Source organism: Protopterus annectens, chromosome 10.part0, assembly GCF_019279795.1.
Source record: "Protopterus annectens isolate FY-2018-M chromosome 10.part0, PAN1.0, whole genome shotgun sequence".
NCBI lineage: Eukaryota > Metazoa > Chordata > Ceratodontiformes > Protopteridae > Protopterus > Protopterus annectens.
The window spans coordinates 942,664,858-942,690,865 of record NC_056744.1 but is presented as its reverse complement, the minus strand read 5'-3'; positions in this window follow the sequence as shown (position 1 = coordinate 942,690,865).

The following is a 26,008-nucleotide window of genomic DNA, read 5'->3' as shown; positions in this document are numbered from 1 at the left end:
TTATTGCACTGTTGTGATTATTTTGCTGCTTGTGTATCTCTGCTACCTTTAAACTACAACAAAAAGAAAAAAAAATCTTGTTTTTTTCCAACTTTCTGAAAGTTAAGAAAGTTCAGTTACAGATTTGCTGTTCTGAACTGTTTGGAAGTTTCTAGAAGCAGCATCCAAACACAGTGCTGTGCACGTAGGTTTTGCACGGCCAGGAAGTACCAAAAAAACAACAGGAGGCCAGCAATCGTGTGAGTTGCAATAAACAGAGCGACAATAACCGCTAATAAAAATACATGACTTTATTAATCAGACCGGTTTCGGCTAAAAATTAGCCTTCATCAGTGATAACCAATCAAATACAAAACCAAAAATGCATGAATATTTATATACATCTCCAACCAATGAAAGATTTGGTATATTCCCGCTCCCAAAAACTAATTAAATATACATGACATTATGATTTTGATAAATAAATAAAAGTGTAACCGCTTGATACTTAAGGAATGTTAGTAAAGGATAAGCAAAGATAGCCAAAAAAATATATATGTCCAAGGCAAATAATACGTCCAAGGCAAATGATAAATAAAACAAATGTCTCAAACAGGGTCATGAGAGACAAAACATAAGAGTAAACATGACTGACATAGAGACATCTCATAAAGGTGGACCAACAGCATATATAAATTGACATAATCAGATAATATAAAGACACCAAATGTCTACAAAATGATAAATACCAAAAGTAAAATATATTGACATATAACACAGCAATTCTAAGTGTAATATAATTTAGAAAAACAACATAAATGCCAAAATTATTTGAAAAACACTGATTGCAATATGGCATAATAGATAGGCCATGTACATAACAATGAAAGATGACCTTATAAAACCAATATTCAAAAAAAGGAACAAATCAACAATAAATTCCTACATCATGGTTATAAATGATCATTCAATCCCGGTGGGAACAGCGCACCCAATGTAATAATCCAGTATTTTTCTTTGTGATTTAAAATACTATGCCATCCTTGAGAATTGCTTCGGTCACCAATAATTCTGTCAATGATCATAAATGAAAATTGTGCATTGTTATGTCTTAGTGTGTGACGATAAAGAGCATTGGTTTCTTTTTTTTTTCTTGATATCAGTTCTATGTTCATTTATACGAGTTCTGAGTGATCTAGAGGTTTGGCCAATATAAAAGGCCGAACATCGACAAGTAGCCAAATACACCACCCAGCTACTGCTGCAGTTACCAAATACTTTACATTCAAACACTTTACTGGTATTTTGGCTTGAGAATTGTTTGAGTTTGCTAACCTGTTTGCAGGAGCCACAATGTCCACAGGGAATGTGCCCAATAATTCATCCCCAGACATAGTTAACTGTTTATATATGGCTCCACCACTTTCTTTGTGTTTAAAGTGAGAAAACAAAGAACCCAAGGTTTTTCCTCTTCTCTATGTAAACTGACACCGTGATCCCAATATTGATCTTAACTGATCATTAGCCAGAAGAATATTCCAATGTCTATGAATGATGCCCTTAATGGCATTATAATTTCTGCTATAGGTAGTGACAAACCTAATGGTGGATTCAGAAAACTCCCTGAGCTGTGTTTTGTATTGTAATAATGTATCTCTGTCCATGCTAGTGGACCAACCCCATGCCCTGGCAATATCCTAATGTTTATAGCCTCTACTGGCAAATCTATGATATAGATCCGAACTGGCTTTGTCAAAACCCTGTTGTGTGGAACTAATGCGTTTCATACGCATAAATTGTGACTTGGGTATATTGCGGATGGTGTGGCGTGGATGCATGCTCGAAGCATGTAGTAGAGTATTATATTGGGGGTATTTATGGTATGTCTGAGTGTTCAAGGTGTGATCCATATTTCTGGAGATGGTGACATCCAAAAAGTTAATGGTTTCTAAATCATATGTAACCATAAAATCGATTCCCCAAATATTGTCATTGAGGTATTCAACAAATTCCTCCAAATACATGACATCAGCCCGCCACACCATCCAACAATCATCTAAATACCTACGCCATATATCAATTTCCACAAGATAGATATTATGTGATTGATCATATATCATACATTCTTCAAAAAAATCCATAAAAAGATCAGCATATATGGGAGCAAAGGAAGCTCCCATAGCTGTACCTTGCAGCTGCCAGTAGCATTCCCCTTGGAAATAAATAACATTTTTATTCAGTACATGTTCAGTCATGAAAACAAGCGGGGTATTAAACCCAGGGGAATATAGGACAGATCGATTAAGCCAATACTGTAATGCTTGTAAACCTGCCCAGTGTGGAATGCTGTTCTGAACTGTTTGGAAATTTCTAAAAGGCCAGTGCTTGCTTGGGCTAAAGGGAAGTCTGTGTGTTCATCAGTGGGAGTGGTTAACACTGAACAGCCTGCCTGCCCCTGGAGGAGTGGTTACTACCTAGAATCTGTAGTTTTATTGGCCATTTTGGGTCAATTCTAAACTCCTTGATCTCTCTCTCTTAAAACCCTACAACTCTCTTTTTGTGCGGTTTTGCGCACTGAGCAGCATCGGGCAGCGCCGCCTCAACAGGTTTAAACTATTCCAGGCTCCACAAAGTCTGCTTTTCACTTTTTCCCTTAGAACTGTTCAAACTTTCAAAGTAATCACTCTATTCTCTTTCTAAAGCCCTGCACTTGCTCAGCTCTTATAAGGAAACATTAACTAGCTAAAGCACTACACCCTCCTTGACTTCTCATAAGTATTAGACTCCCGATTGGTCCTTCCTGATCAAGTGAAAAATCAATTCCCTTCCCTAATCTGATCAGTAAAAAGCAGTTCCCTATACTTATCTGGTATGTCCAAGGGTCTGTTTCAAGGTTACTCTCCAGTCCAGCTGGTGAATCTGGGAATTTTGAGGCAATGTTACAATTGCCTTATGTACACAGACAACCCTCTCCTCCTTCCAAAAAACTCTAATACATGTGAGAGATGCAGTTACACAGCCAAACTGGAGGCAGAGCTCTCTCAACCCAAGACTGGCACAGTCAGTCAGGAGGAAAAGGTAACCACCCACACCACAAATCCAGTCCCACACAGACCTATTGCATCTGCATACCCAACACATAAACACACAAAAACATACTCGGAGGCTCTAAATAAAAATCTGCCTAAACAGTAAAGACCTCCTAAGCAGATATCCAAGCAACAGCCACTCCTCAACAATACCCACAAATCACATATCTCACAAAATCAGTGTGCCTCACAGTCACAGCCCTTAAGGCCAAACAACACACCAAATACACTTGTTATAGGGGACTCTATTGTCCGGCACACTGACGTCCCGCTCACCAGACTGAACAAGGAGAAGGTCACTGTAAGCTGCCTGTCGGGTGCCAGGATCCGCCACATAACGCAAGCACTCAGGTCACTCCAAAGCAAGTACAAGTATGACTCCGTCATTGTCCATGCTGGTGTGAATGACCTGAGACGTACCTCCCTGGACTACATGAAAAGAGACATAGAGGAGCTCTCTGACCATGTAGCCCAGGCTGGTATGACCCTGACCTTGAGTAGCATCTTGCCCTCACCAAGAATGATGCCACAGTATAAAGACAAAATGATCAGTTTCAACAATTGGCTAAAGTATTGGTGTCATTCAAAAGGGATCCAGTGTCTGTCAGCCTGGGATGACATGCTCGACAAGCCACGTTGCTTTGCTAGGGATGGCTTGCACCTGTCACCCTTAAGCTTTCATATACCGGCCAAGGCTCTTGCCACCCCCATAGTGCCTTTTTTAGGCAAGGCTCAAAGGACAAACCCACCTCCATAGACAACCCAAAGATAAAAAAACTAAAGGTAATGCTACTCAATGCCAGAAGTCTAAACCTCAAGATGCACACACTCGAGACTCTCCTCAGTATGGAGAAAATCAATGTCTGTGCAGTAACAGAAACCTGGTTCAAGGCTCCTGAGAGCACCCCAGCACTACCGGGTTATAACTCATACCATGCGTTTTGGCCCCAAAACTCGGACCAAAGCACAAAAGGAGGGGGAGTATCTATATTCATCAAAGATACCTACACCTCCAGGTTAGTGGCACTGCACAAAGCATCGGAAAACATCCATGTGCAACTAACAGGGGCAAAACTGCCTTTCAGTTTGTAGCCTGCTACAGAACACCCTCCCTATTACAGGAACCCCACTTGGCATTCCTGAGAACACTGGAGAATATGAAGGTCTCTCCAAACACTATGTTATTGGGTGACTTCAACTACCCAAACATTGACTGGGAAAACTACTCAAGCCCAAACACCCTCGCCCAACGGTTCCTTGAATTTATGAACTCTAATGCAATGGAACAACTGGTCACCACTCCCACAAGAGGGAACAACATATTGGACCTGGTCATCACCAACATGGGGACTCTATGTTCCACACCAGAGGTAAACCCCTCATTGGTAAGATCAGACCATAAACAAATTTCCCTGGACATCCATATCCCGTCCCCACCCCAGCCAAGGAAATCACTGTAAAGAATTTCTCAAAAGCCAACTTTGCACTTCTCAAGACTGAGGTGGAATCCTTCAAAGCCCCTGGGCCAGAGGATAATACAGCCCAATCCGCAGAATCCTTTCCAAATGCATTCTATGAGCACCTGCAGGAATGCATGGATTGTGCTATCCCAAATAAAACCAAGACTCACTCCTCCAAAAACAGGAGACCGGTCTGGTGGACCCCGGCCATAAATAAGCTATACAACAGAAGGAGGAAGCTACTACATGACAGAGCAAAATCACAAAAAGAGAAGGCATCTCTGATCAGTATTAGCAAGAAACTTCGATCCCTCATAAAATCATCAAAGGCCAGTTTCGAAAGAAAAATTGCCCTAGACACTAAAGATAATCACAAGGCCTTCTTTAGTTATGATAAGAACATGGGTGGAAACTCCCAGATATGCTCTGAATTGTTACATAATGGTACAAAATATACCAAACCTACAAACATAGCCAACATCCTGGCAGACAGATTCAGTGCAAACTTCTCCCCCCTTCCCCCCCAAAGGAGCAAATGCCTATCCCAACTGAATGTAACCTCCCTGACATCACAGATGCACAGGTGAAAGCTGCCCTCTCCAAAGCAAGAAACACAGCATCTATGGGACCGGACGGTGTCCCAGGCTGTGTCTTACATGAGCTCCAAGAAGAACTGAACCCTCACATTAAGTCACTGTTCAAACTTAGCCTTACTACAGGAAATGTACCCAAAGAATGGCGTACAGCTACAGTGGTCCCACTCCACAAAGGTGGTACCACAACGGACCCCAGAAACTATCGCCCCATAAGCCTGACTAGTCTGGTCTGTAAAGCTATGGAGCGTATTATCATGGAACTCATAAACAAAGACATTGGGAGCTTCCAGACACTGGACCCTACCCAATTCGGCTCTGTTAAGGGCAGATCTTGCCTCTTAAACCTAGTTGATTTCTTTGAAACAGTTACCAAAGCCATAGATGAGGGCAAGGTAATCCACACAGCCTACCTGGACCTCGCAAAAGCCTTTGACACAATACCCCACTAGGGCATCATAAATAAGCTTACCAGCTTAAATATCAACCCCTATATCACAAGATGGGTTGCAAATTGGCTCAGAGATAGAACCCACATGGTCAGAATCGCAGGTGCCATATCTGAATCCAAACCAGTTACAAGTGGCATCCCACAGGGCTCAGTTCTGGGACCTCTCTTGTTTGGTATGTACTTCTCTGAGGTTCAGGCTAACACGGGGGGATTATGGCTGACAAAGTTCGCAGATGACTGCAAACTAGGGGCCATAATCGAATCTCCAGCTGACACAAGCATCCTCCAAAAGGGTTTCACAGAGATGAATGCTTGGTGCCAGAGCCACGGCCTCAAGCTAAATGCTAAAAAGTGCATAGTCATCCCCTTTGGGAAAAACAAGGTGCCCACAAATTACCACATAGGTGGTAATCCATTAAGTCCGGAAGAAGTAATTAGAGATTTGGGGACCAACGTAGATAGTAATCTCTCCTTTGATAATCACGTGCCAAAGTGGTTAGAAAGACCTTCTATATAGCCCACCTTATCACGAAAGGGTTCGCATCTAGATCAAGAGAGGTCATTGTGCCCCTCTACTCATCACTCATCAGGCCCATAATTGAATACAATGCCCCTTTTGGGATGTACCTTACCCGACACCTGCAGCAACTGGAGAGACCCCAAAAGTACCTCACCAAGAGGATCGTGGGCTACAAACAGATGTCCTATGCAGCTCGACTAAAGAAACTCCAGCTCTATTCTGTTGCTTACTGCCTACTCAGAGAAGATCTATGCCTGACATACAAAGCCATGTCAAACCCAGAATTAATGGACATGCTCCACCTCAAAAAATCCAAGTTCCTTAGAGCTACACACTCCAGGGACCTAAACCTCAGCACAAAAATAAGTAAGACATGCTGGAGGGACAGATTCATTTCCCAGAGGCTCCCCTCACTCTGGAATAGAATCCATATTCATGTTAGACATAGCCCCTCGCTGACCCTCTTCAAGTGAAATTTGGACGCGTGGATGGGAAATCGCAAATTCACCCCTGGGATCTCTCCTGTGTCCTTGCTAGACAGAGGCACAGTAAAGTAATCTTAAAAGGGTACCTTCTGTGACCTACTTTACAGAGGCACAGTAGGCTAATCTAATAGGGAGGTGGAAGCCAAATACACTCTGGCTAGGCTTATAAATGCCCTAGGGCAGATAGCCTAGTATCTACCTATGAACCTATGAACATATGTTACCAGATTCCTAATTGCCCGGTCAATTCTTAGGGGTGTCTTACTGATGGAATAATTAACCTGGGTGGACATTTTCCCAAAAAGAACTATAATGCACTTCTTTGCATTAAATTTTAATCTGTGACTTTGGCATTAGCCATTTGTCTATGTTAAACCTTCTTGCAGGATGTTGGTGTCATGGACGGAATTTATAATAGCTCCCAATTTGCAGTCACCTGGAACTTGGTAAGCTAGAGGACCTTGACATTAGCCTTGACCTCTGAGAAGGAGATGCCAAACAGGTGCAGGCTGAGCACTGAGCCCTGAGGTACACCAATGGTGATAGGTCACTTGGTGGAGTTAGTCTCACCAATTCTGACTTCTTTGGTCCTATTTGTGAGTCAGTTGGTAATCCAGTGAGTTATAAATATATATATATATATATATATATATATATATATATATATATATATATATATATATATATATATATATATATATATATATATATATATATATATGTATGTCTACTTCATTGAGTTTGCCAACAATAGCTGAGTTGACTGTTGTATTGAATGCCTTATCAATGTCCAGGCAGGCAGTATGCACAATTTTCCCTTTATCTATTGCCTTGGCTTGGCAAAAAGATAAAAACGTTTGTAGAACTTGTACCTGTTTTACTTAAAAAGTGAGCATGTTGGCTTCAAATGTAGTGACCATAAAGTTCCAAGTATATTGAGGAATGGAGCTGACTGGTCTGATTTTTGTTGATGTTTTTTTTGGCCCTCCATATGAATAAATAAAATGTATGTGCTAAAACACTGGAAATGTAAGCGGTTAACTGAAATGCAAAAATATGCTGATAGTTATGTGAGCCATTTAATAAATGAAAATAACAAATCTGTTATTAATTTGCAGAAGGCAAGGAATCTAGAAAAGCAATGTATCATGCTTTAGTATCAATTACACAGGCAGTTAGTAGCAAATATAATTACTATTACATTAGCTGAAAATGAAAATCAGAATATGGGAGGAAGCAGCATACAGAGAATGAATAAATGATATGGGCATGTAATAGTTATTAGTTTCTAATTAGTTTTAGGAAGTCCCTGTGTTCTCACCTCCCACTCAAAAAATGTGAATGTGTTTTACTAAAGAATTTTCAGTCCTTTCCTAAAGTAGTTTTATTATTTTTTATCGTAAAACAGTACAAAAGCAGGATTGGAATGTTTCATACAGGAATGATTTGTAGCACCTGCTTTTATTTAATGACTCTGATCAATATGTACATTTTTTGGATATTCACTTCAGCTGTTATAGATATCTTTTGAATGCAGGATTTATAGAAAATCTACTTTCAGAAATACATGCTTGCACTATAATAATTGCCACCACTATTTTAAATAGAAAATTATAAAAAGTCAGATTTGTTCATATTTCGATCTTAACCATGAATGAGGTGGAATTCTTGAATGAGGTCCAGCTTTTATCAAATTCATTGCATTGTGGATGTGTGTGAGTAAGTTACCATTTTGTGTACTTGTGTGTGTGTGTGTGTGTGTGTGTGTGTGTGTGTGTGTGTGTGTGTGTGTGTGTGTGTGTGTGTGAGTGTGTGTGTGTGTGTGTGTGTGTGTGTGTGTGTGTGTGTGTATGTGTAGTTTTGTCAATAAAAAGTCTTATAATTTATCTTCCTAATGGTAAAATAAATTGCTGAAGCTGTATTGGAATGTAGAATGATCAATTATCCTCCTGTACTGAAAATGGACAGTTATGACTAAAGTCAAAATCATCTGGCTGCAATTTTTACATGTGTGCATCTCACAGTACCGATGTCTTTCTGATAAATGTTATTAACAACAATTGGTGCGTAACCAAGGACAGACTAGATGAGGAAACTAGTTTTGTCAATAAAAAGTCTTATAATTTAAGAGATTACTTAGAAAGAAATGAGAATTGCAAGACACCAGTTGGGATTCTTTAACATATAGTGATTTTTACACCTCTGTGAAGATGTCACAGTACCTTTCTGATTCAGTAGTGGCCCTAACATGGTGCTGTGTGGTCCTCTATGATGAAGATATGCAGCACTGCATAGGGCTGGCCCTGCAGTCATGCTGAATGGTAATGAGGTATTTGAGGAAGAGCCATATGGCAATTTGTCATGTGCTCTTTCCCCTAGAACTGCCTTCAGGAAGGCATTTACACACTGAGTGATTCAAGAAATCAAGCAGCCATGTAGATCAGCCTGGCCATCCCCCACTAGATCACAGTATTGAATTAGGGCAGAAATAAGGTGATTCAGGGGATACACAACATGACAGTGCAATAACAACATCAAAGGTATCCTATCCACAGCAGTACAGGGAAAAGGGCTTGAGGGAACCACTACACCACCATGGATTACTCTTACATGAAAGTGCCATAGTGGTACCAACAGCAATATCAGGATCATGGGGATACACTATACCACCAGGGATGTCATATACTGAAGGGCCATAATAGTACCAACATCACAATGGGATGAGGGGGTGAGGGAAGCCACTAAACATTAAGGTAAATCAAGGATTAATGTGCCCAAATGACACAAACAGTGCAGGGATCACAGGCTGGGGGATGCCAGACTACCAGGACATAATAGACATGTGCTGTAATGGCACTTCAACTATAGTGGGGGTCAGGGGGCACTGGTGGGCAGAAAGGTTAGAAACAATTACTGCGATTGTGATGTGTGTATGTGTGTGAGTGAGTTAGGGTTTGGTGTACTTGTATGCGTGTGTGTGCATGTGTGTGTGTGTGTGTGTGTGTGTGTGTGTGTGTGTGTGTGTGTGTGTGTGTGAGAAAAAGCACCAGGGGAGGGATGGCACTGTCTACATAGGCAGCAGTTTACTACCATGACATGTAGATCAGCAATGATTTGCATATCATGGTAGTAAATGCAATTTAGAGTCATAGAAATTATCTGACAATGAGGTCTTACATTTTCACACTGAACATGTCACTGATTTCCAAAGTGGCATGTATTAGGAGAAAGGTCTTTTTAGCATGAGCCATACATCTTGTGCTAGGCTCTTTAATAAATCCCAAGATGGTCTTTTTAAATGTTGTATGCACAGGTAATTTTAATTCAATGGACCTTTTGTGAATCTGGTCCACACAGATAGGATGACTGGTATCCACTGTCATATGGAATGTAACTCTAGTAATGTGGTTTATATTGCTAGCTACATAACCCATGACAGTTTGTGGAAAACCACACAAAAGCTGTCATAGCATACTTAAGAGCACCTATTTTCTATCAAAACAATGAGAAAGTGTAATGCTTTATACAAACATTCTATTACATTTAATAATTAACAATGTGCTTTCTATTTTAAAAGCAGTTACATTAGGTCCTCTGAGAGGTGATTTTGATACCATGCTTAAATATAAGGAAATGTATTGGTAGAGTAAATTATAGGCTAATCAGAAGCTTGAAATAAATTAAAGTACTAATATAAAAAGTACTCTGAAAATGAGATAATTGTAGTGATTGGTTGCTATTATTTAAATTACATCATCATAAATATCTTAGATGGAATAATAAAGCACAAGTGTCAAAATGGATTTTTTCAAGTAGAATTACCTCAGACATTGCTTCTGAGCATGCTAGAGCAGAGTATACTCAGAAAATATTTTTAGACAGTATATTGCAGTTTGAGATAAAGATTAAGCTACAATATGAAGATAAGGATAATATGACTACTACTACTAATAATAATAATAATAATAATAATAATAATAGTAGTAATAATAATAATAATAATAATAATAATTACAGTGTTATCAGTTAGTTAAACAGGGAGGCCCACAGGACACATAGTTCCCTTTCAGAGGCAAATTGAATGCAATGTCTGCTTAAGTGTCTTGATCAAGGTCACACAGTAGGCAAATGAGGGTTGAAGGAATCAAAACTTGTAGTACAAAAAGGATACTGGCAAACACTGCATGACTAGAAGCCAGTAAAAAACATTGCAAAAAACATACAGACTACCACTGTGTTTTGATATTGTTTTATATGCACAGAGTGTTATCAGATGCAAAGAAAAAATACTGAGAGCTAGAGCATGAGATGTGGGAAACATGTTTAGCACTTCAGAACCCTTTATAAATATCTGAATCTGAGCTGTCATTACAAGAAAGAGATTATTTCATTATGTTGCTGACAGCTGAAGATTCTGAATTATTATAGTAGAATATTCAAAAAGTATCACCTAAACTAAGAAACTGTTGATTTTGTATCTAAACTAACACACTGTCTGCCATGATTAAATTCATACTTGTAATTTACATTTCTGATTCTGAGAAAGATGCTAAGTTGTTCAAAATAAAATCTATTGGAACATCTTGATTTATGTCTGTAAAATGTTTTTGAGACAGATTGCAGTCAGATCTATACATTTGGTGAGATTCACAAATATAAGAATCTAGTACATTGTTTTCATCTGCCTACAGATTTATGACAACAGACAGGGCAAGTTCTAGCAATAGGGAAGGATACTTTATGGAGAGTTCTTTCAAAAAAGATGAATGAAGCAGCTGACCTAAGCTTACAAAAGTGTGTGCATTTTGTGAAAATATGAGATTAGAGAAATGGCATTGCTTCAGCATTCATCATCCTTTCAAAATGCAAGGACTAAGCAAGCACTATTGCTCTAACTGCATACTTGCAATGAAACATGTAAGTTAATTGAGAAAAGTTTTTAAATGGAGATTCCCTCAAGCTTGAAATAAATAAATTAATGCCTTTCAAGTTCTAAAGGCATTAATGATATTGTACAGTTTAGTGTGGGATTTATGTTGTGTGCATTGCTAGATTTTCTAATATAAAAGAAATACACTGACAGTCTAGACAAATTGCCAAGACAGAAAACATAAACTATTTTAAACTGTCACATTATTGACATCATTTTGCCAAGTAATCTAAAACAACGGTGCATTTTTTATTGATTCTTTCTTGACCAGGTAAGTCCCACTAGGCTAGTGATCACTTTTCAAGGGAGACCCCAGGTGATATTTATACTACTGGAGAAATTTGGCTAGTGTATCAGAAAAATTATGCTACTCTTTGACGCTGCTAGATGACACCAGAGGGCTCCTGCAGTAGCAGGAAGAGGCCTAAGGGGAACATCAACATGGAAGAGGAGAAAAAAATCTATGGAAAGTTTGGAGGTAAAAAGTGAGAACTTGGAGAAAAGGTTGTTCACAGTGGAGCTTCAGAATGTAAACCAAGATTTCTGTGTGGTTTTTACAAAAGCACAGCATTTAGCTGTCTCCATAGAGAAGAAAGTAAGTCTGTTGAAGTGGTGTAAATAGCAGAACTAGTGCTGGAAGGGCTTGCAGATGATGTCCTGTTAAAAATAATTGAGCAAGATTACCCAGGTGACAGTTCTGCTGTTTCATGGGATGAGATGGCAGATAACCTTTTTGGAAGTGCTGAGGATGGTAATATGGAAAAGTATCCAGGTGATATGGCAGAATGCAGCAGTCAAACCTTATCCAGCAGTGACAAAAAGTAAAAGAGGAACTCAGCAACAAAGTGTTAAGGTGTCTGGTTTTGTGGCCACAAATAATGCAGTAACTAAAACTTTGCAGCAGTGATAGTAGGTAAAAAAGAAGAGCAGCAACAAAACTGTAAGTACAATTGTTTTTGAAAAGAAGAGAAGGTCAACTTTCAGAATAAGAACAAAAATGACCCTGGAACAGACATATGTGTATGGGACCATTTGGTAACTGTTTGGGGTTTTAAAATACAATACATCTGGTCTTTTATACATATTGGGACAGAAACTTTGTGCAACTTAACATCTGAAACAGATGATGAAATTTCTGGAACTGTGTAACAAAAAGAAGAATATTTGTTTATAGAACAATTATTTATTTTCTGGTAGCAACTTAAATGTCAAAAAAATGTTACTTTGCAGAAGAAAACTATGTTAAAAAATGCATGCTGGGGCTTGTGAAACTGTTGATAATATTGTAAATGTTAGAGATGAGAGAAACTTGTGGAATGGAGGGTGGAGGTTGAAAACTATTTTGAAATGTAAAAAAAGCATGGTGAAACACTTACCAAGTGTTATTATGGCGGCTGGTCATAGAGGAACATTGATATGCTCGACAGCATAAATCAAGTTTCTTTTGTGAGGCCTTTCTCATTTAATTAATATTTGTGATAATGTACAATGTAAACAATGTGGGGAGAAAGGGCATACAGCAAGAAGGTGTGTGTCAGAATATAAGCTGTGTAAAAAGGGACACTTTTGGATGGATTGTCAGTTACAACAAACTTCTATGAGTAGAAATAGACTACAACATGAAATTTGATATCCACATTTCACTCATCATAAAGAAAGTTCATAAAAAATGGGGGCACTATACAAAAATAAACAGTTCCTCACAAACAACATCAGGACTAAAATAGCACAAATACATCTCATCTCTTCTCTTCTGTATGCCTCCCCTATCCTCACCAATATTAGAAAATCTGATTTAACTAAACATGCTGCCTGCTGTAACAAAATTGCAAAATTTGCCACTAATAGCCCACATCAAACATTCCACTACTCAACTCTTAAACAACTCAACTGGCTTGAACTTCCCCATCTTCTACTTTACAACCAACTCCTACTAACCTATAAGATGCTGTACTACCCTGATAAAACCCCTGCATGGGATCATGCCAAAAATAAAAAAAAATGTGAAAAAGCAATTTTCAGGGAAATCTGCATTTTGCCATTATAGTCAATGGCATGCAGAATGAAAACAATACCAGGGAACAGTGGTTGCTAAGGGGAAAGGCTCAGTGTGAGTGCAGTAACTATGCAGTAAGGCAGTGGGGTATGCAAATGAGGGAAATCTTACTGAATCACAAATTTCTTCCAAGTGTCAGACTGCACCTAACTGTGTAGGTGCTCTAATATGGCTGTATAAGCATGATAAGTAAATCACATCAAAAAGGGGTGTGTCATGCTTGCTGTAAGCACATTGGAGCACTATTGCCTGGGTTTGTGCTTAGCTAAGCACAACTAAGCAAGGGGGGGTGTGTCTGAGGCTGTAATGTCTGACACCATGAAATGAAGAACGTGTTCATGTCCAGGGAGGGACATTTCTGCTAAAACGTGTTTAACCTAGCTAAACAGGTTTGCTTGGCACACACTGGGACTTTAACAAACAAAAAAACACAGGAAATGGTAGCACTGTGTATATGTAAGCAAGGGGGTGTGTCTGAGACTGTATAGCTACCTTGCCTAAATGGGTGTGTGTGGCAAACACCGGGATTTAAACCACAAAAAAATACAGGAAATGGCACGTGGAACAAGAAAAAAGGGAAATAGCAAAATAGAAGCACTCAAATACAAGTAATAGAGCTGGCAGGTGGAATGTATCATACTCAGCCAATCACACAGGCAGCATCTGCAGCACACCACTATAAACTAAGCAAACACCTTTCAGTCTGCGTTTTCCCACAAACACTACACCACCAATGTACACAGACAGGGAAATTTTACCTGATAAAACTAACAACATGTTAGGGGCTGCTGTTGCTCTCATGCATCAGTATGTGCAAGAGGCTGAGGGTGGTAAAGAGGACAATGTTGACAATCACCCCATACTTATGAGGAGGAGGAGAAGTGTATTCAGGCACAGGATAACCTACCAGGAGCTACATGATCTGGAGAGATTAGAGCACTACAGGGTGGACAGGGACATATTGCAGCAAATTGTGGAGCTGTGCCGGCCTTGCCTCACATCTAGAACAAACAGAGGGGGAACCCATCCCGATGGATACCAAGGTATGTGAAGTTCTAAGAATACTAGCTACAGGTACTTTCCAAAAACCAGCTGGGGATATCATGGGGTTCTCACAGGCATCTGATTCCAGGATACTCCACCAGTTCCTGAATGCCATGTGACCACATGCTGAGGAGCACATTAAATTCCCCTGTCCCCATGAGGAGCTGACTGGCAATACGTGTCTCTTCCACCATGTAGCAGACTACCCAGACGTACTGGGTGCCATAGACTGCATGCACATCCACATCAAAGCACCACCTGGTGACCGGGGTAGGGTCTACATAAACCACAAGGGGTTCCACTCCATCAACTGCCAGGTCATGCGTGATGCCCAGGGCATTATCATGAATGTGTGTGCTGGCTGCCCTGGAAGCCATCACGACTCTCACATCTGGAATTCCTCACAGCTGTATCAGTGGTTTGCCAGGGGTGAATTCCCATATGGCCATTTAGTGGGGGATGCTGGCTATGCACTGGAGCCATAGATGATTACACCCATCAGAAATACACACACACACCCACAAGAATGCCATAATGAGGCACACGCACAATCCAGGATCATTATAGAGCATGTGTTTGAGATGGTCAAGTCACGGTTCTGCTGCCTTGACATATCCAGTGGAGCCTTGCAGTACTCTCCAGCCGCATGTGCACACATGGTCATAGTATGTGCCATGCTACACAATATGATCCTGTGGAAACAGCTGCAGCAGGATCAAAATGAGGAAGGGCCACACAGCCACCCACCATTGACAAGGCCTTCACAGGCACAGAGTGACTTGGAGGAGGAACATCCTGAGCCTGCCCCTGTAGGCAGATGGAGGCATGCCCAGTATGCCCTGGCCTTAGGAAAGATGCAATGCATAGCACATACACTGACACTGTAGGGCCCCAGGGACTGATCTCTCTGTCTCTGACTTGCACACACAATAAAGTGATGCCAAACATCACCCCACCTTTACCTGACCATGTATAGGCAGTGTATTGTGTGCATCCGACATAGTCATCCCTCAAGCACCGCCCTCACAGCAGCTGCAAGCACAAGGTAACCAGTCTCTGTAAAAAAATTAAAATAATGGTGTAAAATGTTTTGATAGCATATCTATGGTATTGATCAAGCATGTAAGGGAATGGGGTGGCTAACTGGGATAGCAGCAGACAACTGACAGCTCTGTGGGACAGCAGGATTTGTATCCCCAGTACTGCCCTACCCTCACCATGCAGTACCACCCTAGTCAACAAATACCACTGCAGTCTATGTCAAGGTAGGGGTCCCATACCCATCACCAACACCACACAGCAGATCAGCTGTAGGCAACCATACAGAAATGTCTGGCAAAGGCCCCCATGTGGCAACATCCATGAAATCCCCACCTACGGAGTGTTACACAGTGATATCACAGCAGGTCTGGCAGTGGCAGTATGGCTTTGAACATGCGATCATCAGAATCCACTACCCTGCTACAGATGGCCCCCATATTGCCTTTTTTAGGCAAGGCTCAAATGATAAACCTACCGCCCTAGAAAACAAAAATGGAGAAAAACTAAGGGTAATACTGCTCAATGCCAGAAGTCTAAACCTCAAGATGCATGCCCTCGAAGCCCTCCTCAGTATGGAGAACATCGATGTCTGTGCTGTGACTGAAACCTGGTTCAAGGCTCCTGAGAGCACCCCAGCACTATCAGGTTATACCTCATATCATGCGTTCCGGCCCCAAAATCCGGACCGAACCACAAAAGGAGGGGGAGTATCCATATTCATAAAGGATACCCACACCTCCAGGTTAGTGGCAGCGCATGAAGCATCGGAGACCATCCAGGTGCAATTAACCATAGGTAAAACTGCCCTACAGTTTGTAACATGCTACAGACCACCTTCTCAAACTCAGGAAACCCACACAGCCTTCCTGAAGACACTGGAGAGTATGAATGTCTCTCCAAACACCATCATATTGGGTGACTTCAACTACCCAAACATAGACTGGGAACATTACTCAAGCCCCAACACCCTAGCCCAAAGGTTCCTTGAGTTCATAAACTCAAATGCTATGGAACAACTAGTCACCATTCCCACAAGAGGAGAAAATATACTAGACCTGATCATCACAAACATAGGGACAAAATGCTCCACACCGAAGTATATCCTCATTGGTGAGATCAGACCATAAATTAATCTCACTGGAGATCCACATCCCGCCCCCACCCCCAGCAAAAAAGACCACAGTGAAGAACTTCTCAAAAGCAAACTTCACACTTCTTAAGACTGGAGTGGTATCCTTCAAGGCCCCCGAGCCAGTGGAAACCACAACCCACGCTGCTGAAACCCTTACAAATGTCTTCTACGAGCACCTCCAGGAATGTATGGATCAAGCAATCCCTAATAAAATCAAGACCCTTTCCACCAAAGGCAGGCGCCCGGTCTGGTGGACTCCAGCCATAAACAAACTCTACAACAAGAGGAGAAAGCTACTACATGACAGAGCAAAATCCCTAAATGGGAAGGCATCTCTGATCAATACTAGCAAAAAACTACGATCACTCATAAAATCATCCAAGGCCAACTTTGAGAGAAAAATCGCTAATGACACAAAAGACAATCATAAAGCCTTCTTTAGCTATGTTAGAAACCTGGGTGGAAACTCCCAGATATTCTCAGAATTAGTCCAAAATGATAAAAAAATCACTGAACCCACAGACATTGCCAACATACTGGCAGACAGGTTCACTGCAAATTCCCCCCCCCCCCAAAAGGAGAAAAATCTATCCCACCAGAGTCTAGCCCCCCAAACATCTCAGATGCCCAGGTGAGAGTTGCTCTCTCTAAAGCAAAAAACACAGCATCAATGGGACCGGACGGTATCCCCGGCTGTGTGCTACACGAACTCAATGAGGAACTAAACCCACACATAAGGCTGCTGTTTAATCTTAGCCTTACTACAGGATACGTACCCAAAGAATGGCGTACGGCAACTGTGGTCCCACTCCACAAAGGTGGTGCTTCTACGGACCCTGGAAATTACCACCCCATAAGCTTGACGAGCCTTGTCTGCAAAGCTATGGAGAGGATCATAATGGAACTCATAAATAAAGACATTGGGGACCTACAGACACTGGATCCTACCCAATTTGGCTTTGTCAAGGGCAGATCCTGCCTCTTGAACTTGGTCGACTTTTTCGAAACAGTCACTAAGGCCATTGATGAGGGTAAGGCAGTTCACACAGCCTACCTTGACCTAGCAAAAGCGTTCGACACAATACCCCACTCGGGTATCATAGAAAAGCTCACCAGCTTAGATGTAAACCCATATGTCACAAGATGGGTTGCAAACTGGCTCAAGGACAGAACACACAGGGTTAGAGTTGCTGGTGCCATGTCAGACTCTAAGCCGGTCACGGCGGTGTCCCACAGGGCTCAGTCCTGGGCCCCTCTTGTTCGGCATTTATTTTTCTGAAGTGCAGGCAAACATAGGGGGGATTGTGGCTGACAAAATTTGCAGATGACTGCAAACTGGGCACCATAATTGACACTCCATCAGACACAGACATCCTCCAGAAAGGTCTCATAGAAATGGATAACTGGTGCCAGAGCCATGGCCTTAAGCTAAATGCCAAAAAATGTATAGTCATACCCTTTGGGAAAAACAAGGTAACCCCTACTTACCACATAGGTGGTAATCCATTAAACACGGAAGAAGTTATCAGGGACCTGGGGACCCAAGTTGACAGTAACCTCTCTTTTGACACTCACATTGCCAAAGTGGTTAGGAAGACCTTCTACATTGCCCACCTGACCATGAAGGGATTCACATCCAGATCAGGAGAGGTCATTATACCCCTGTACTCTTCACTTATCAGACCAATGATTGAGTACAATGCCCCATTCGGAATGTACCTTACCCGACACCTGCAGCAGTTGGAAAGACCCCAAAAGTTCCTCACCAAAAGGATAAAGGGGCTCAAACATATGTCATACGATGCCCGACTGAAGAAACTCCAGCTCTATTCAGTCGCATACCATCTGCTCAGAGGTGATCTGTGCCTGACATACAAGGCCATGTCCAACCCAGAATTAATGGACATGCTCCACCTCAAAAATCCAAATCCACCAGAGCCACAAGAGCAAGAGACTTAAACCTCAACACAGATATAAATAGGACATGCTGGAGGGACAGATTCATCACCCAGAGACTCCCTACACTATGGAACAGAATCCCAGTTCATGTGAGGCAGAGCCCCTCACTGACTCTGTTCAAGAGAAATCTTGACGAGTGGATGGGAGATCGTAGGTTTACCCTGGGAATCATCTCTGTATCACTGCTGGACAGAGGCACAGCAAACTAATGGGTATAGTATTCTCATCCTAAGGGGTGGTGAAAGCCACACACACTCTGGCTAGGCTTTTAAATGCCCTAGGGCAGATAGCCTAGTATGAACCTATGAACCTATGAACCTATGAAAGGTAAGAAGTCTGAAACTACAAATGTCTATGCCAGAACAATCTGACCTGTGGTTGATACTGTTATGCCTGTAGTCTGAAAGATAGGACACACCACTATGTAAAATGGAATGAAAATGTTAAGCAAATATCAGCACAGTCTGTGCAGATGTGTATCGTGTACAGTTCTGTTACCCCCCGCTGTAGTCCCATAGAAATGCAGTGACATGTTCCTAGATTTAAGCAGCATCCAGCTGCCACCCAGACTGATGGAACAATATTAACAGAAAGCAATTGTCAGTAACGCCCACAGTCAACTTACTGGTGCCATTCCAGGGGTGGCTCCTGCCAGCAGCCTGAAAACATGCGATCATCAGAATCCACTACCCTGCTACAGATGGCCTGCATCTGTCACACCTGGCCTACAAGCCTCTGGTCTGGCAAATGCCTATGCCTCATCCACAGTGCCCTTTAGGAAGTGTCATGAAATCCACAACACAAACATAACAAAGTCCACAAAATGCAAAAAAAGGCCATGCTGACAACTACTATGAGCAAACCTGCCAGCCTCAGGGAGCCAGAAATTGGGATAAAGACATGAATAATGAGGTGATGAAGGTCCAAAGAGAAGGACACCTGTGGAATACTGCTCTAATAATGTTATAAAGTTGATGGAATGATTTGTAGTAGCATGGAATGTCTGATGGATACGAAGTCTGAAGCTGCAATGTCAACTGTCTGTAATATCTGACTTCAACCCTGAGTGGCTTGCAAAACACTTTTTCTGGAAAACCACACTTGTTTGGGTAGCCAACAAAATATATGAGTCATGGATGTGGACATTCTGTGATACTCCATACAGTCAACAGACAGAGCTAGGAGTTTAAACATGGGAATGCACCCACTGCAGGCTGGCCTAACCCTGGAAGATGGTGATATATCTCCACCCACAGAACCCTGGGCCACAGCCATTGGGAGTAACACACCCCTCCCTGCTCACTCATCCTGTGTAACATCCTGACCCCAGCATGTGGCCATCCAAGCAAAATGAGGTGGGCCATACATATATGTGTGACAAACACACACCTCTAGGCTGGTCAAAAAGCCTGACACACATAAGACCCTCCAAGTGCAGTCAACCATTGAGGAGAGTTTAATGCAAAGTACTAGTAGCTATAGGGAAACATATCTGCCCAGGACACACACATCCCACATATCCTATCCCCTACAAATCTATCTGGAGTCTGCCTGTCACCCTGATCCTGTATGACTTATATTACCCAACTGTGGACTGGAAATCAGACCAGGCCAGAACATAAATGCACAGAGATTCCACCATTGTAATATATCACCAAGGTGGTGGACCATTTCTATGGCACCAGCAGTTAATTGCTTGTAGGCACATCTCTCAACAGGCTGGGTAGTGCAAGAATGCATAGCGTTTGGCCCATAAACATTGTGTGTTCATCATCCATCCTGTATTCCTCTGGTAAATCACTGTAATGATCTGAGGAGGTATGTCACCAGGTACTGAAACAGTACATGACAGTGTCAAATGGCATATATGACAGATGTCTTCTAAAACCATCTCTGTAACCCTTGCAACCCATACATTACTGAGAGAAATTGTCACAATCATTGTATAGCTCATTGTCCCCACATTTTGATAGGTTATCTCCAGATATCCTGTACCAACAGGTTGACAGGTATGGCCATAGCATAAAACAAACTGGACTAAAGTACAATAATACCTGGAATGAGGTCCCACTTGTACTATAGAAGGACACACTGGGCATGATCATACACTTAGAGAAATGTCAGTAGGATCTAGAAATGAACAGGCTTTCCCCACCCAGTGCACTTTCCATTGCCCCACCATCGCAGTCCTGAAGATCACTGCCACCATAGAAGTCACTTAGAGAAATGTCAGTAGGATCTAGGAATGAACAGGCTTTCCCCACCCAGTGCACTTTCCATTGCCCTACATTAGCAGTCCTGAAGATGTCTGTTACCATAAAAGTCAGTTTTGTTAAACACAACCCCATAAGCTCTGTGGCATGTGCGATAACTGCTTAACACTATAGTACAAATAACTAGTTAGGTAGGAGTTCTAATCTCAGTCTTGGTAAATGTAAAACTGTGTGTATGTGTGTTCACAACTAAAAGCTTTTGGGTCCATTGAAACCCAGTTCACTTCCCAGTTCCCTACTTTAGCAGTCCTGCAGATATCAGTCATTTTAGAAGTGCCTTCCATCAGGGCTCAGCCCCATAAGCTCTGTGGTCCATGCAATAACTGCTTAACAAGGTAGTACAAATAATTAGGTAGGAGTTATAATCTCAGTCCTGGTAAATGTAAAAGCTTGTGTGTGTGTTTGTGTGTGTGTGTGTGTGTGTGTGTGTGTGTGTGTGTGTGTGTGTGTGTGTGTGTGTGTGTGTGTGTGTGTGTGTGTTCACAACTATAAGCTTTTGGGTCCATTCAAACCCAGTACACCTCCCCTTTTACCACTTTAGCAATCCTGCAGATATCAGTCATCATAGAAGTGTCTTCCATCAGGCTACAGTCCCATAAGCTTGTGGTGCATGTGATAACTGCATAACAAGATAGTACAAATAATTAGGTAGGAGTTCTAATCTCAGTCCTGGCAAATGTGAAAGTGTGTGTATGTGTTTTTTTCACAACTGAAAGCTTTTGGCTCCATTCAAACCCAGTACACCTCCCCTTTCCCCACTTTAGCAGTCCTGCAGATATCAGTCATCTTAGAGGTGCCTCCTGTCAGGCATCAGCCCCATAAGCTCTGTGGCACATGTGATAACTGCATAACATGATAGTACAAAAAACTAGTTAGGTAGGAATTCTAATCTCAATCCTGGCAAATGTAGAAGTGTGTGTGTGTGTGTGTGTGTGTGTGTGTGTGTGTGTGTGTGTGTGTGTGTGTGTGTGTGTGTGTGTGTGTGTGTGCATGTGACAGCTGTGTGTGCAAGACTGAGGGAGTTGTGTGTTTGTTCATAGGTGAAGCAGTTTTATGCCATTTCCACCCAAGACACTTCACAGTGCACCACCTTATAAATCCAGATATGTTAGTCCCTTATCAGCAACCTTGGCCAGCTGTCAGCCCTGTAAGCTCAGTAGTGCATGTGAAAAATGCTTATCACTATAGCACAAATGACTAGTTGGCAGGGGTTCTACTCTTTAGGCAAATGTGTGTCTGGGTATGTATGTTTGTAAGTAGCAGTATTTTGATATGTTTCCCACCCACTGCCTGACTTTATCAGTCCTGCCGATGTCATTCCCCATATCAGCACCTTTGGCCAACTCTTAGCCCAGTAAGCTCTGTAGCGCATGTGGTAACTGTGTGACACTATGGTACAAATAACTAGTTAGTTAGGGGTTCTACTCTTACATCTGGCAAATGTGTGCCTGTTTGTAGGACAAAGTATTTTGATAAGTTAAACACCCACTGCACAATGTTATCAGTCCTGCTGATGTCATTCCCTTTATAGGTTCACAAGTGTGCAGTAGGTAATGGCCCAGGAGCCTTAAAAGCCTAGCACATAGAAGGGCCCTGCCATTGTGCCACACAATTAAAAACAGGTACTGTTGAAACAGAAACCGAACCAGTGAGACAGCAAAACTGAATATTTATTTGAAGCGCTTTTTGTTAGCTTAATAAGCTAACTTCTTCAGAAACATGAAATACAAGTACATTTCCACATTCAAATATATAACATAGTGTACATCATGTGCTACCAATCAAGCAAAACCCGCCACTTTAACTAAGGTTTAAATTAAATTAAATTTGAAGGTAACGACATCCTGGAACCTCAAAACATACAAGAAGCAGTGCCAACAAACATAACACTGTTGAAATAAGAATCGAACCTAAAGTTCGCACAAAGCTAATAAATTCAAATACTAGATTAATACTATAATAAGCTTATGAATATGAGTATATATATAAATATACAAAACATTCAAACAGCATAAAATGAACTAATATACTAAACATAATACAAGTATAATCCCTAACTAAGTACTGCATAAAAATATATCAACAATCTAAAAAATAATCTAAAAAATAATAATAAAACAATTATACAAATATCTAAAAGTATAGACATATGTACTTAACATTATAGTGTAAATATTGCTAAGTACTAAGTTAATGTTTCAGGCTTTTTACTTTTAATACACTGCTAATAGAACAAGTGTCATTAAGCCCTGGCGAATTATAAGCATTAAGCTTAATCTGCCATTGTAATTCAAGCTCCTCGAGCCTTAATGGTGCTGGACCCCCTCTTTTGTCCAAATTAACATGGTCAATAACTGCATATCTAAAAATATGGTCATTAAACTGTTGTACATGTTTGGCTAGAGCATTCTCTAATTTTAATTTACCAATAGCATATTGATGCTCATATATCCTTTCTCGAAGACGCCGCTCCGTTTTGCCCACATAAAATGCTGGGCATCTCTGGCACTTCGCTATGTAGATCAAACCAAATCCTATGCAAGGGGGAATGCACGGTCCAAACCAAGTATCAAATTCACCAAATAGACCAGCAAGGCAGAACGGAGTTCAAAATTCATTTATTGTTGTACTATAACAAACTAGTTTCGGCAGAAAATGCCTTCTTCAGTGTAGGACAATACAATCAAGTTCCTTGTCCTCATCCATTTAAATACAAACCATGAGCCAATAGGGCAAATAGGCTCATGAATATTGATGAATGAAAAAATATTTTTTCTAATAATATGGTGATAACAAAATACAATATGTAACTTTTCAGTGAAAAGCAGTCAAAATAGAGGACATGTCAACCATAATTACATTTAAAGAAATGAGTTGTAATTAGAATAATGTGGCATAACATATATATGTAAAAACATATATATTTCTTGACCATAAGCAGCATCTATTAAACAAATATTGGTCAATAGCAACAATGGTAATTTCACATACCAACTACCTATATTATATTTATTCAGCAACCCGGACACCCCAAATCAACGTAACTGCTGTTTAGCAAACTTTTATAATCATAATATACAAAGTGTAGCACTCCAATGAAAGACAGTAAAAATAGAGGACCTAACAACCATAGGTAAATATGAAGGAATGAATTGAAATTAAAATAGTATAAGATAACATATATATGTAAATACATGTATAGTTTTTGACCAAAACCAGCATCTGCTAGACAAATACTGTCCATACTAACATTAGTTATTTCACATGTACACTACCTATGTTGAGTTGATACAACTACCCAGACCCCCATACCACAGTTAATACTGATTAGCAAACCCATATAGTTGGGTGTCACGAACACAGATCAAGCAAGGCAAAACAAAGATAAATTTATATCATATGCATACGCAGATATAAATTAATTATCAAGATCAAAATAACCCAAACCTAAATAATATAATAGGTCAACAGGGTTATTGAGAAATACACATAATCTGCTATAAGTGATCATTTAGACCCGGATGGAACAAAGCTCCCAGAGTTGTAATCCAATGTTTTTCTTTTTGATCCAATAAACCATGCCAACCTTGTTTGTTAGTTCTATCTCCAGAAATGCGATCAATGACCATAAAACTAAATTTGGCCTGTGGATGTTTACGTGTATGTTGATACAGGGCACTAGTCTCCTTATGGTTCCTGACATCACTACGATGTTCGTTCATTCTGTATCTCAATGCTCTGGAAGTTTGGCCTACATAAAATGCCCCGCAATAACAGGAAGCAAGGTACACCACCCAATCACTACTGCAATTTCCAAAGATCTTTATATTAAATATCCTACTGGTATTACGACTGGAGAACTCTTTAGATTTGGGCATATATGAGCAGGAGCCACAATGTCCACAGGGAAAGGAACCAAAAAGTTCATCACCATGTAGTGTGAGTTGTTTGTAAATAGTCCCCCCACTTGCCATATGTTTGAAATGTGACAGGTAGGAGCCTAGGGTTTTGCCCCGCTTGTATGAAAATTGACATTGTGGCCCCAAAATGGTTCGCAATCTGTCATTGGCCAGTAGGATATTCCAATGTTTATTAATAATGTTCCTAACCATATTTATATTTCTCCCATAAGTTGTAATAAATCTGACACAAGTACCATGGGATGATGGATTTTTGTTCTTATTTTTGTATTGTAATAATTCTTCCCTCTTTATGCAATTAGCTCTACTTTGGGCAGTCGCAATATCATGTCGATCATATCCTCTATTGGTAAACCTCTGACTAAGATCCCTGCTGGCTAGTTGGTATTCCTCTTCATTAGAACTAAGACATTTAATACGCATGAATTGAGATATCGGAATACTTTTAATGGTGTGACGGGGATGTAGACTTGAGGCATGTAGCAAGGTGTTGTATTGTGGGTACTTATGAAAACTTTGGTAGACAAGGTATGATCTGGGTTCCTGTAAACAGTGACATCCAAAAAATTGATAGTATTTTTATCATAAGTCACCGAAAATTCCAGTCCCCATACATTGTCATTAAGATATTCCACAAATTCTTGCAAGTAACCCTCATCCGCACGCCACACCAGCCAACAGTCATCAAGGTAGCGTCTCCAGATGTCCATCTCGATTTCAATTCATTCCTTCATATTTACCTATGGTTGTTAGGTCCTCTATTTTTACTGTCTTTCATTGGAGTGCTACACTTTGTATATTATGATTATAAAAGTTTGCTAAACAGCAGTTACGTTGATTTGGGGTGTCCGGGTTGCTGAATAAATATAATATAGGTAGTTGGTATGTGAAATTACCATTGTTGCTATTGACCAATATTTGTTTAATAGATGCTGCTTATGGTCAAGAAATATATATGTTTTTACATATATATGTTATGCCACATTATTCTAATTATAACTCATTTCTTTAAATGTAATTATGGTTGACATGTCCTCTATTTTGACTGTTTTTCACTGAAAAGTTACATATTATAT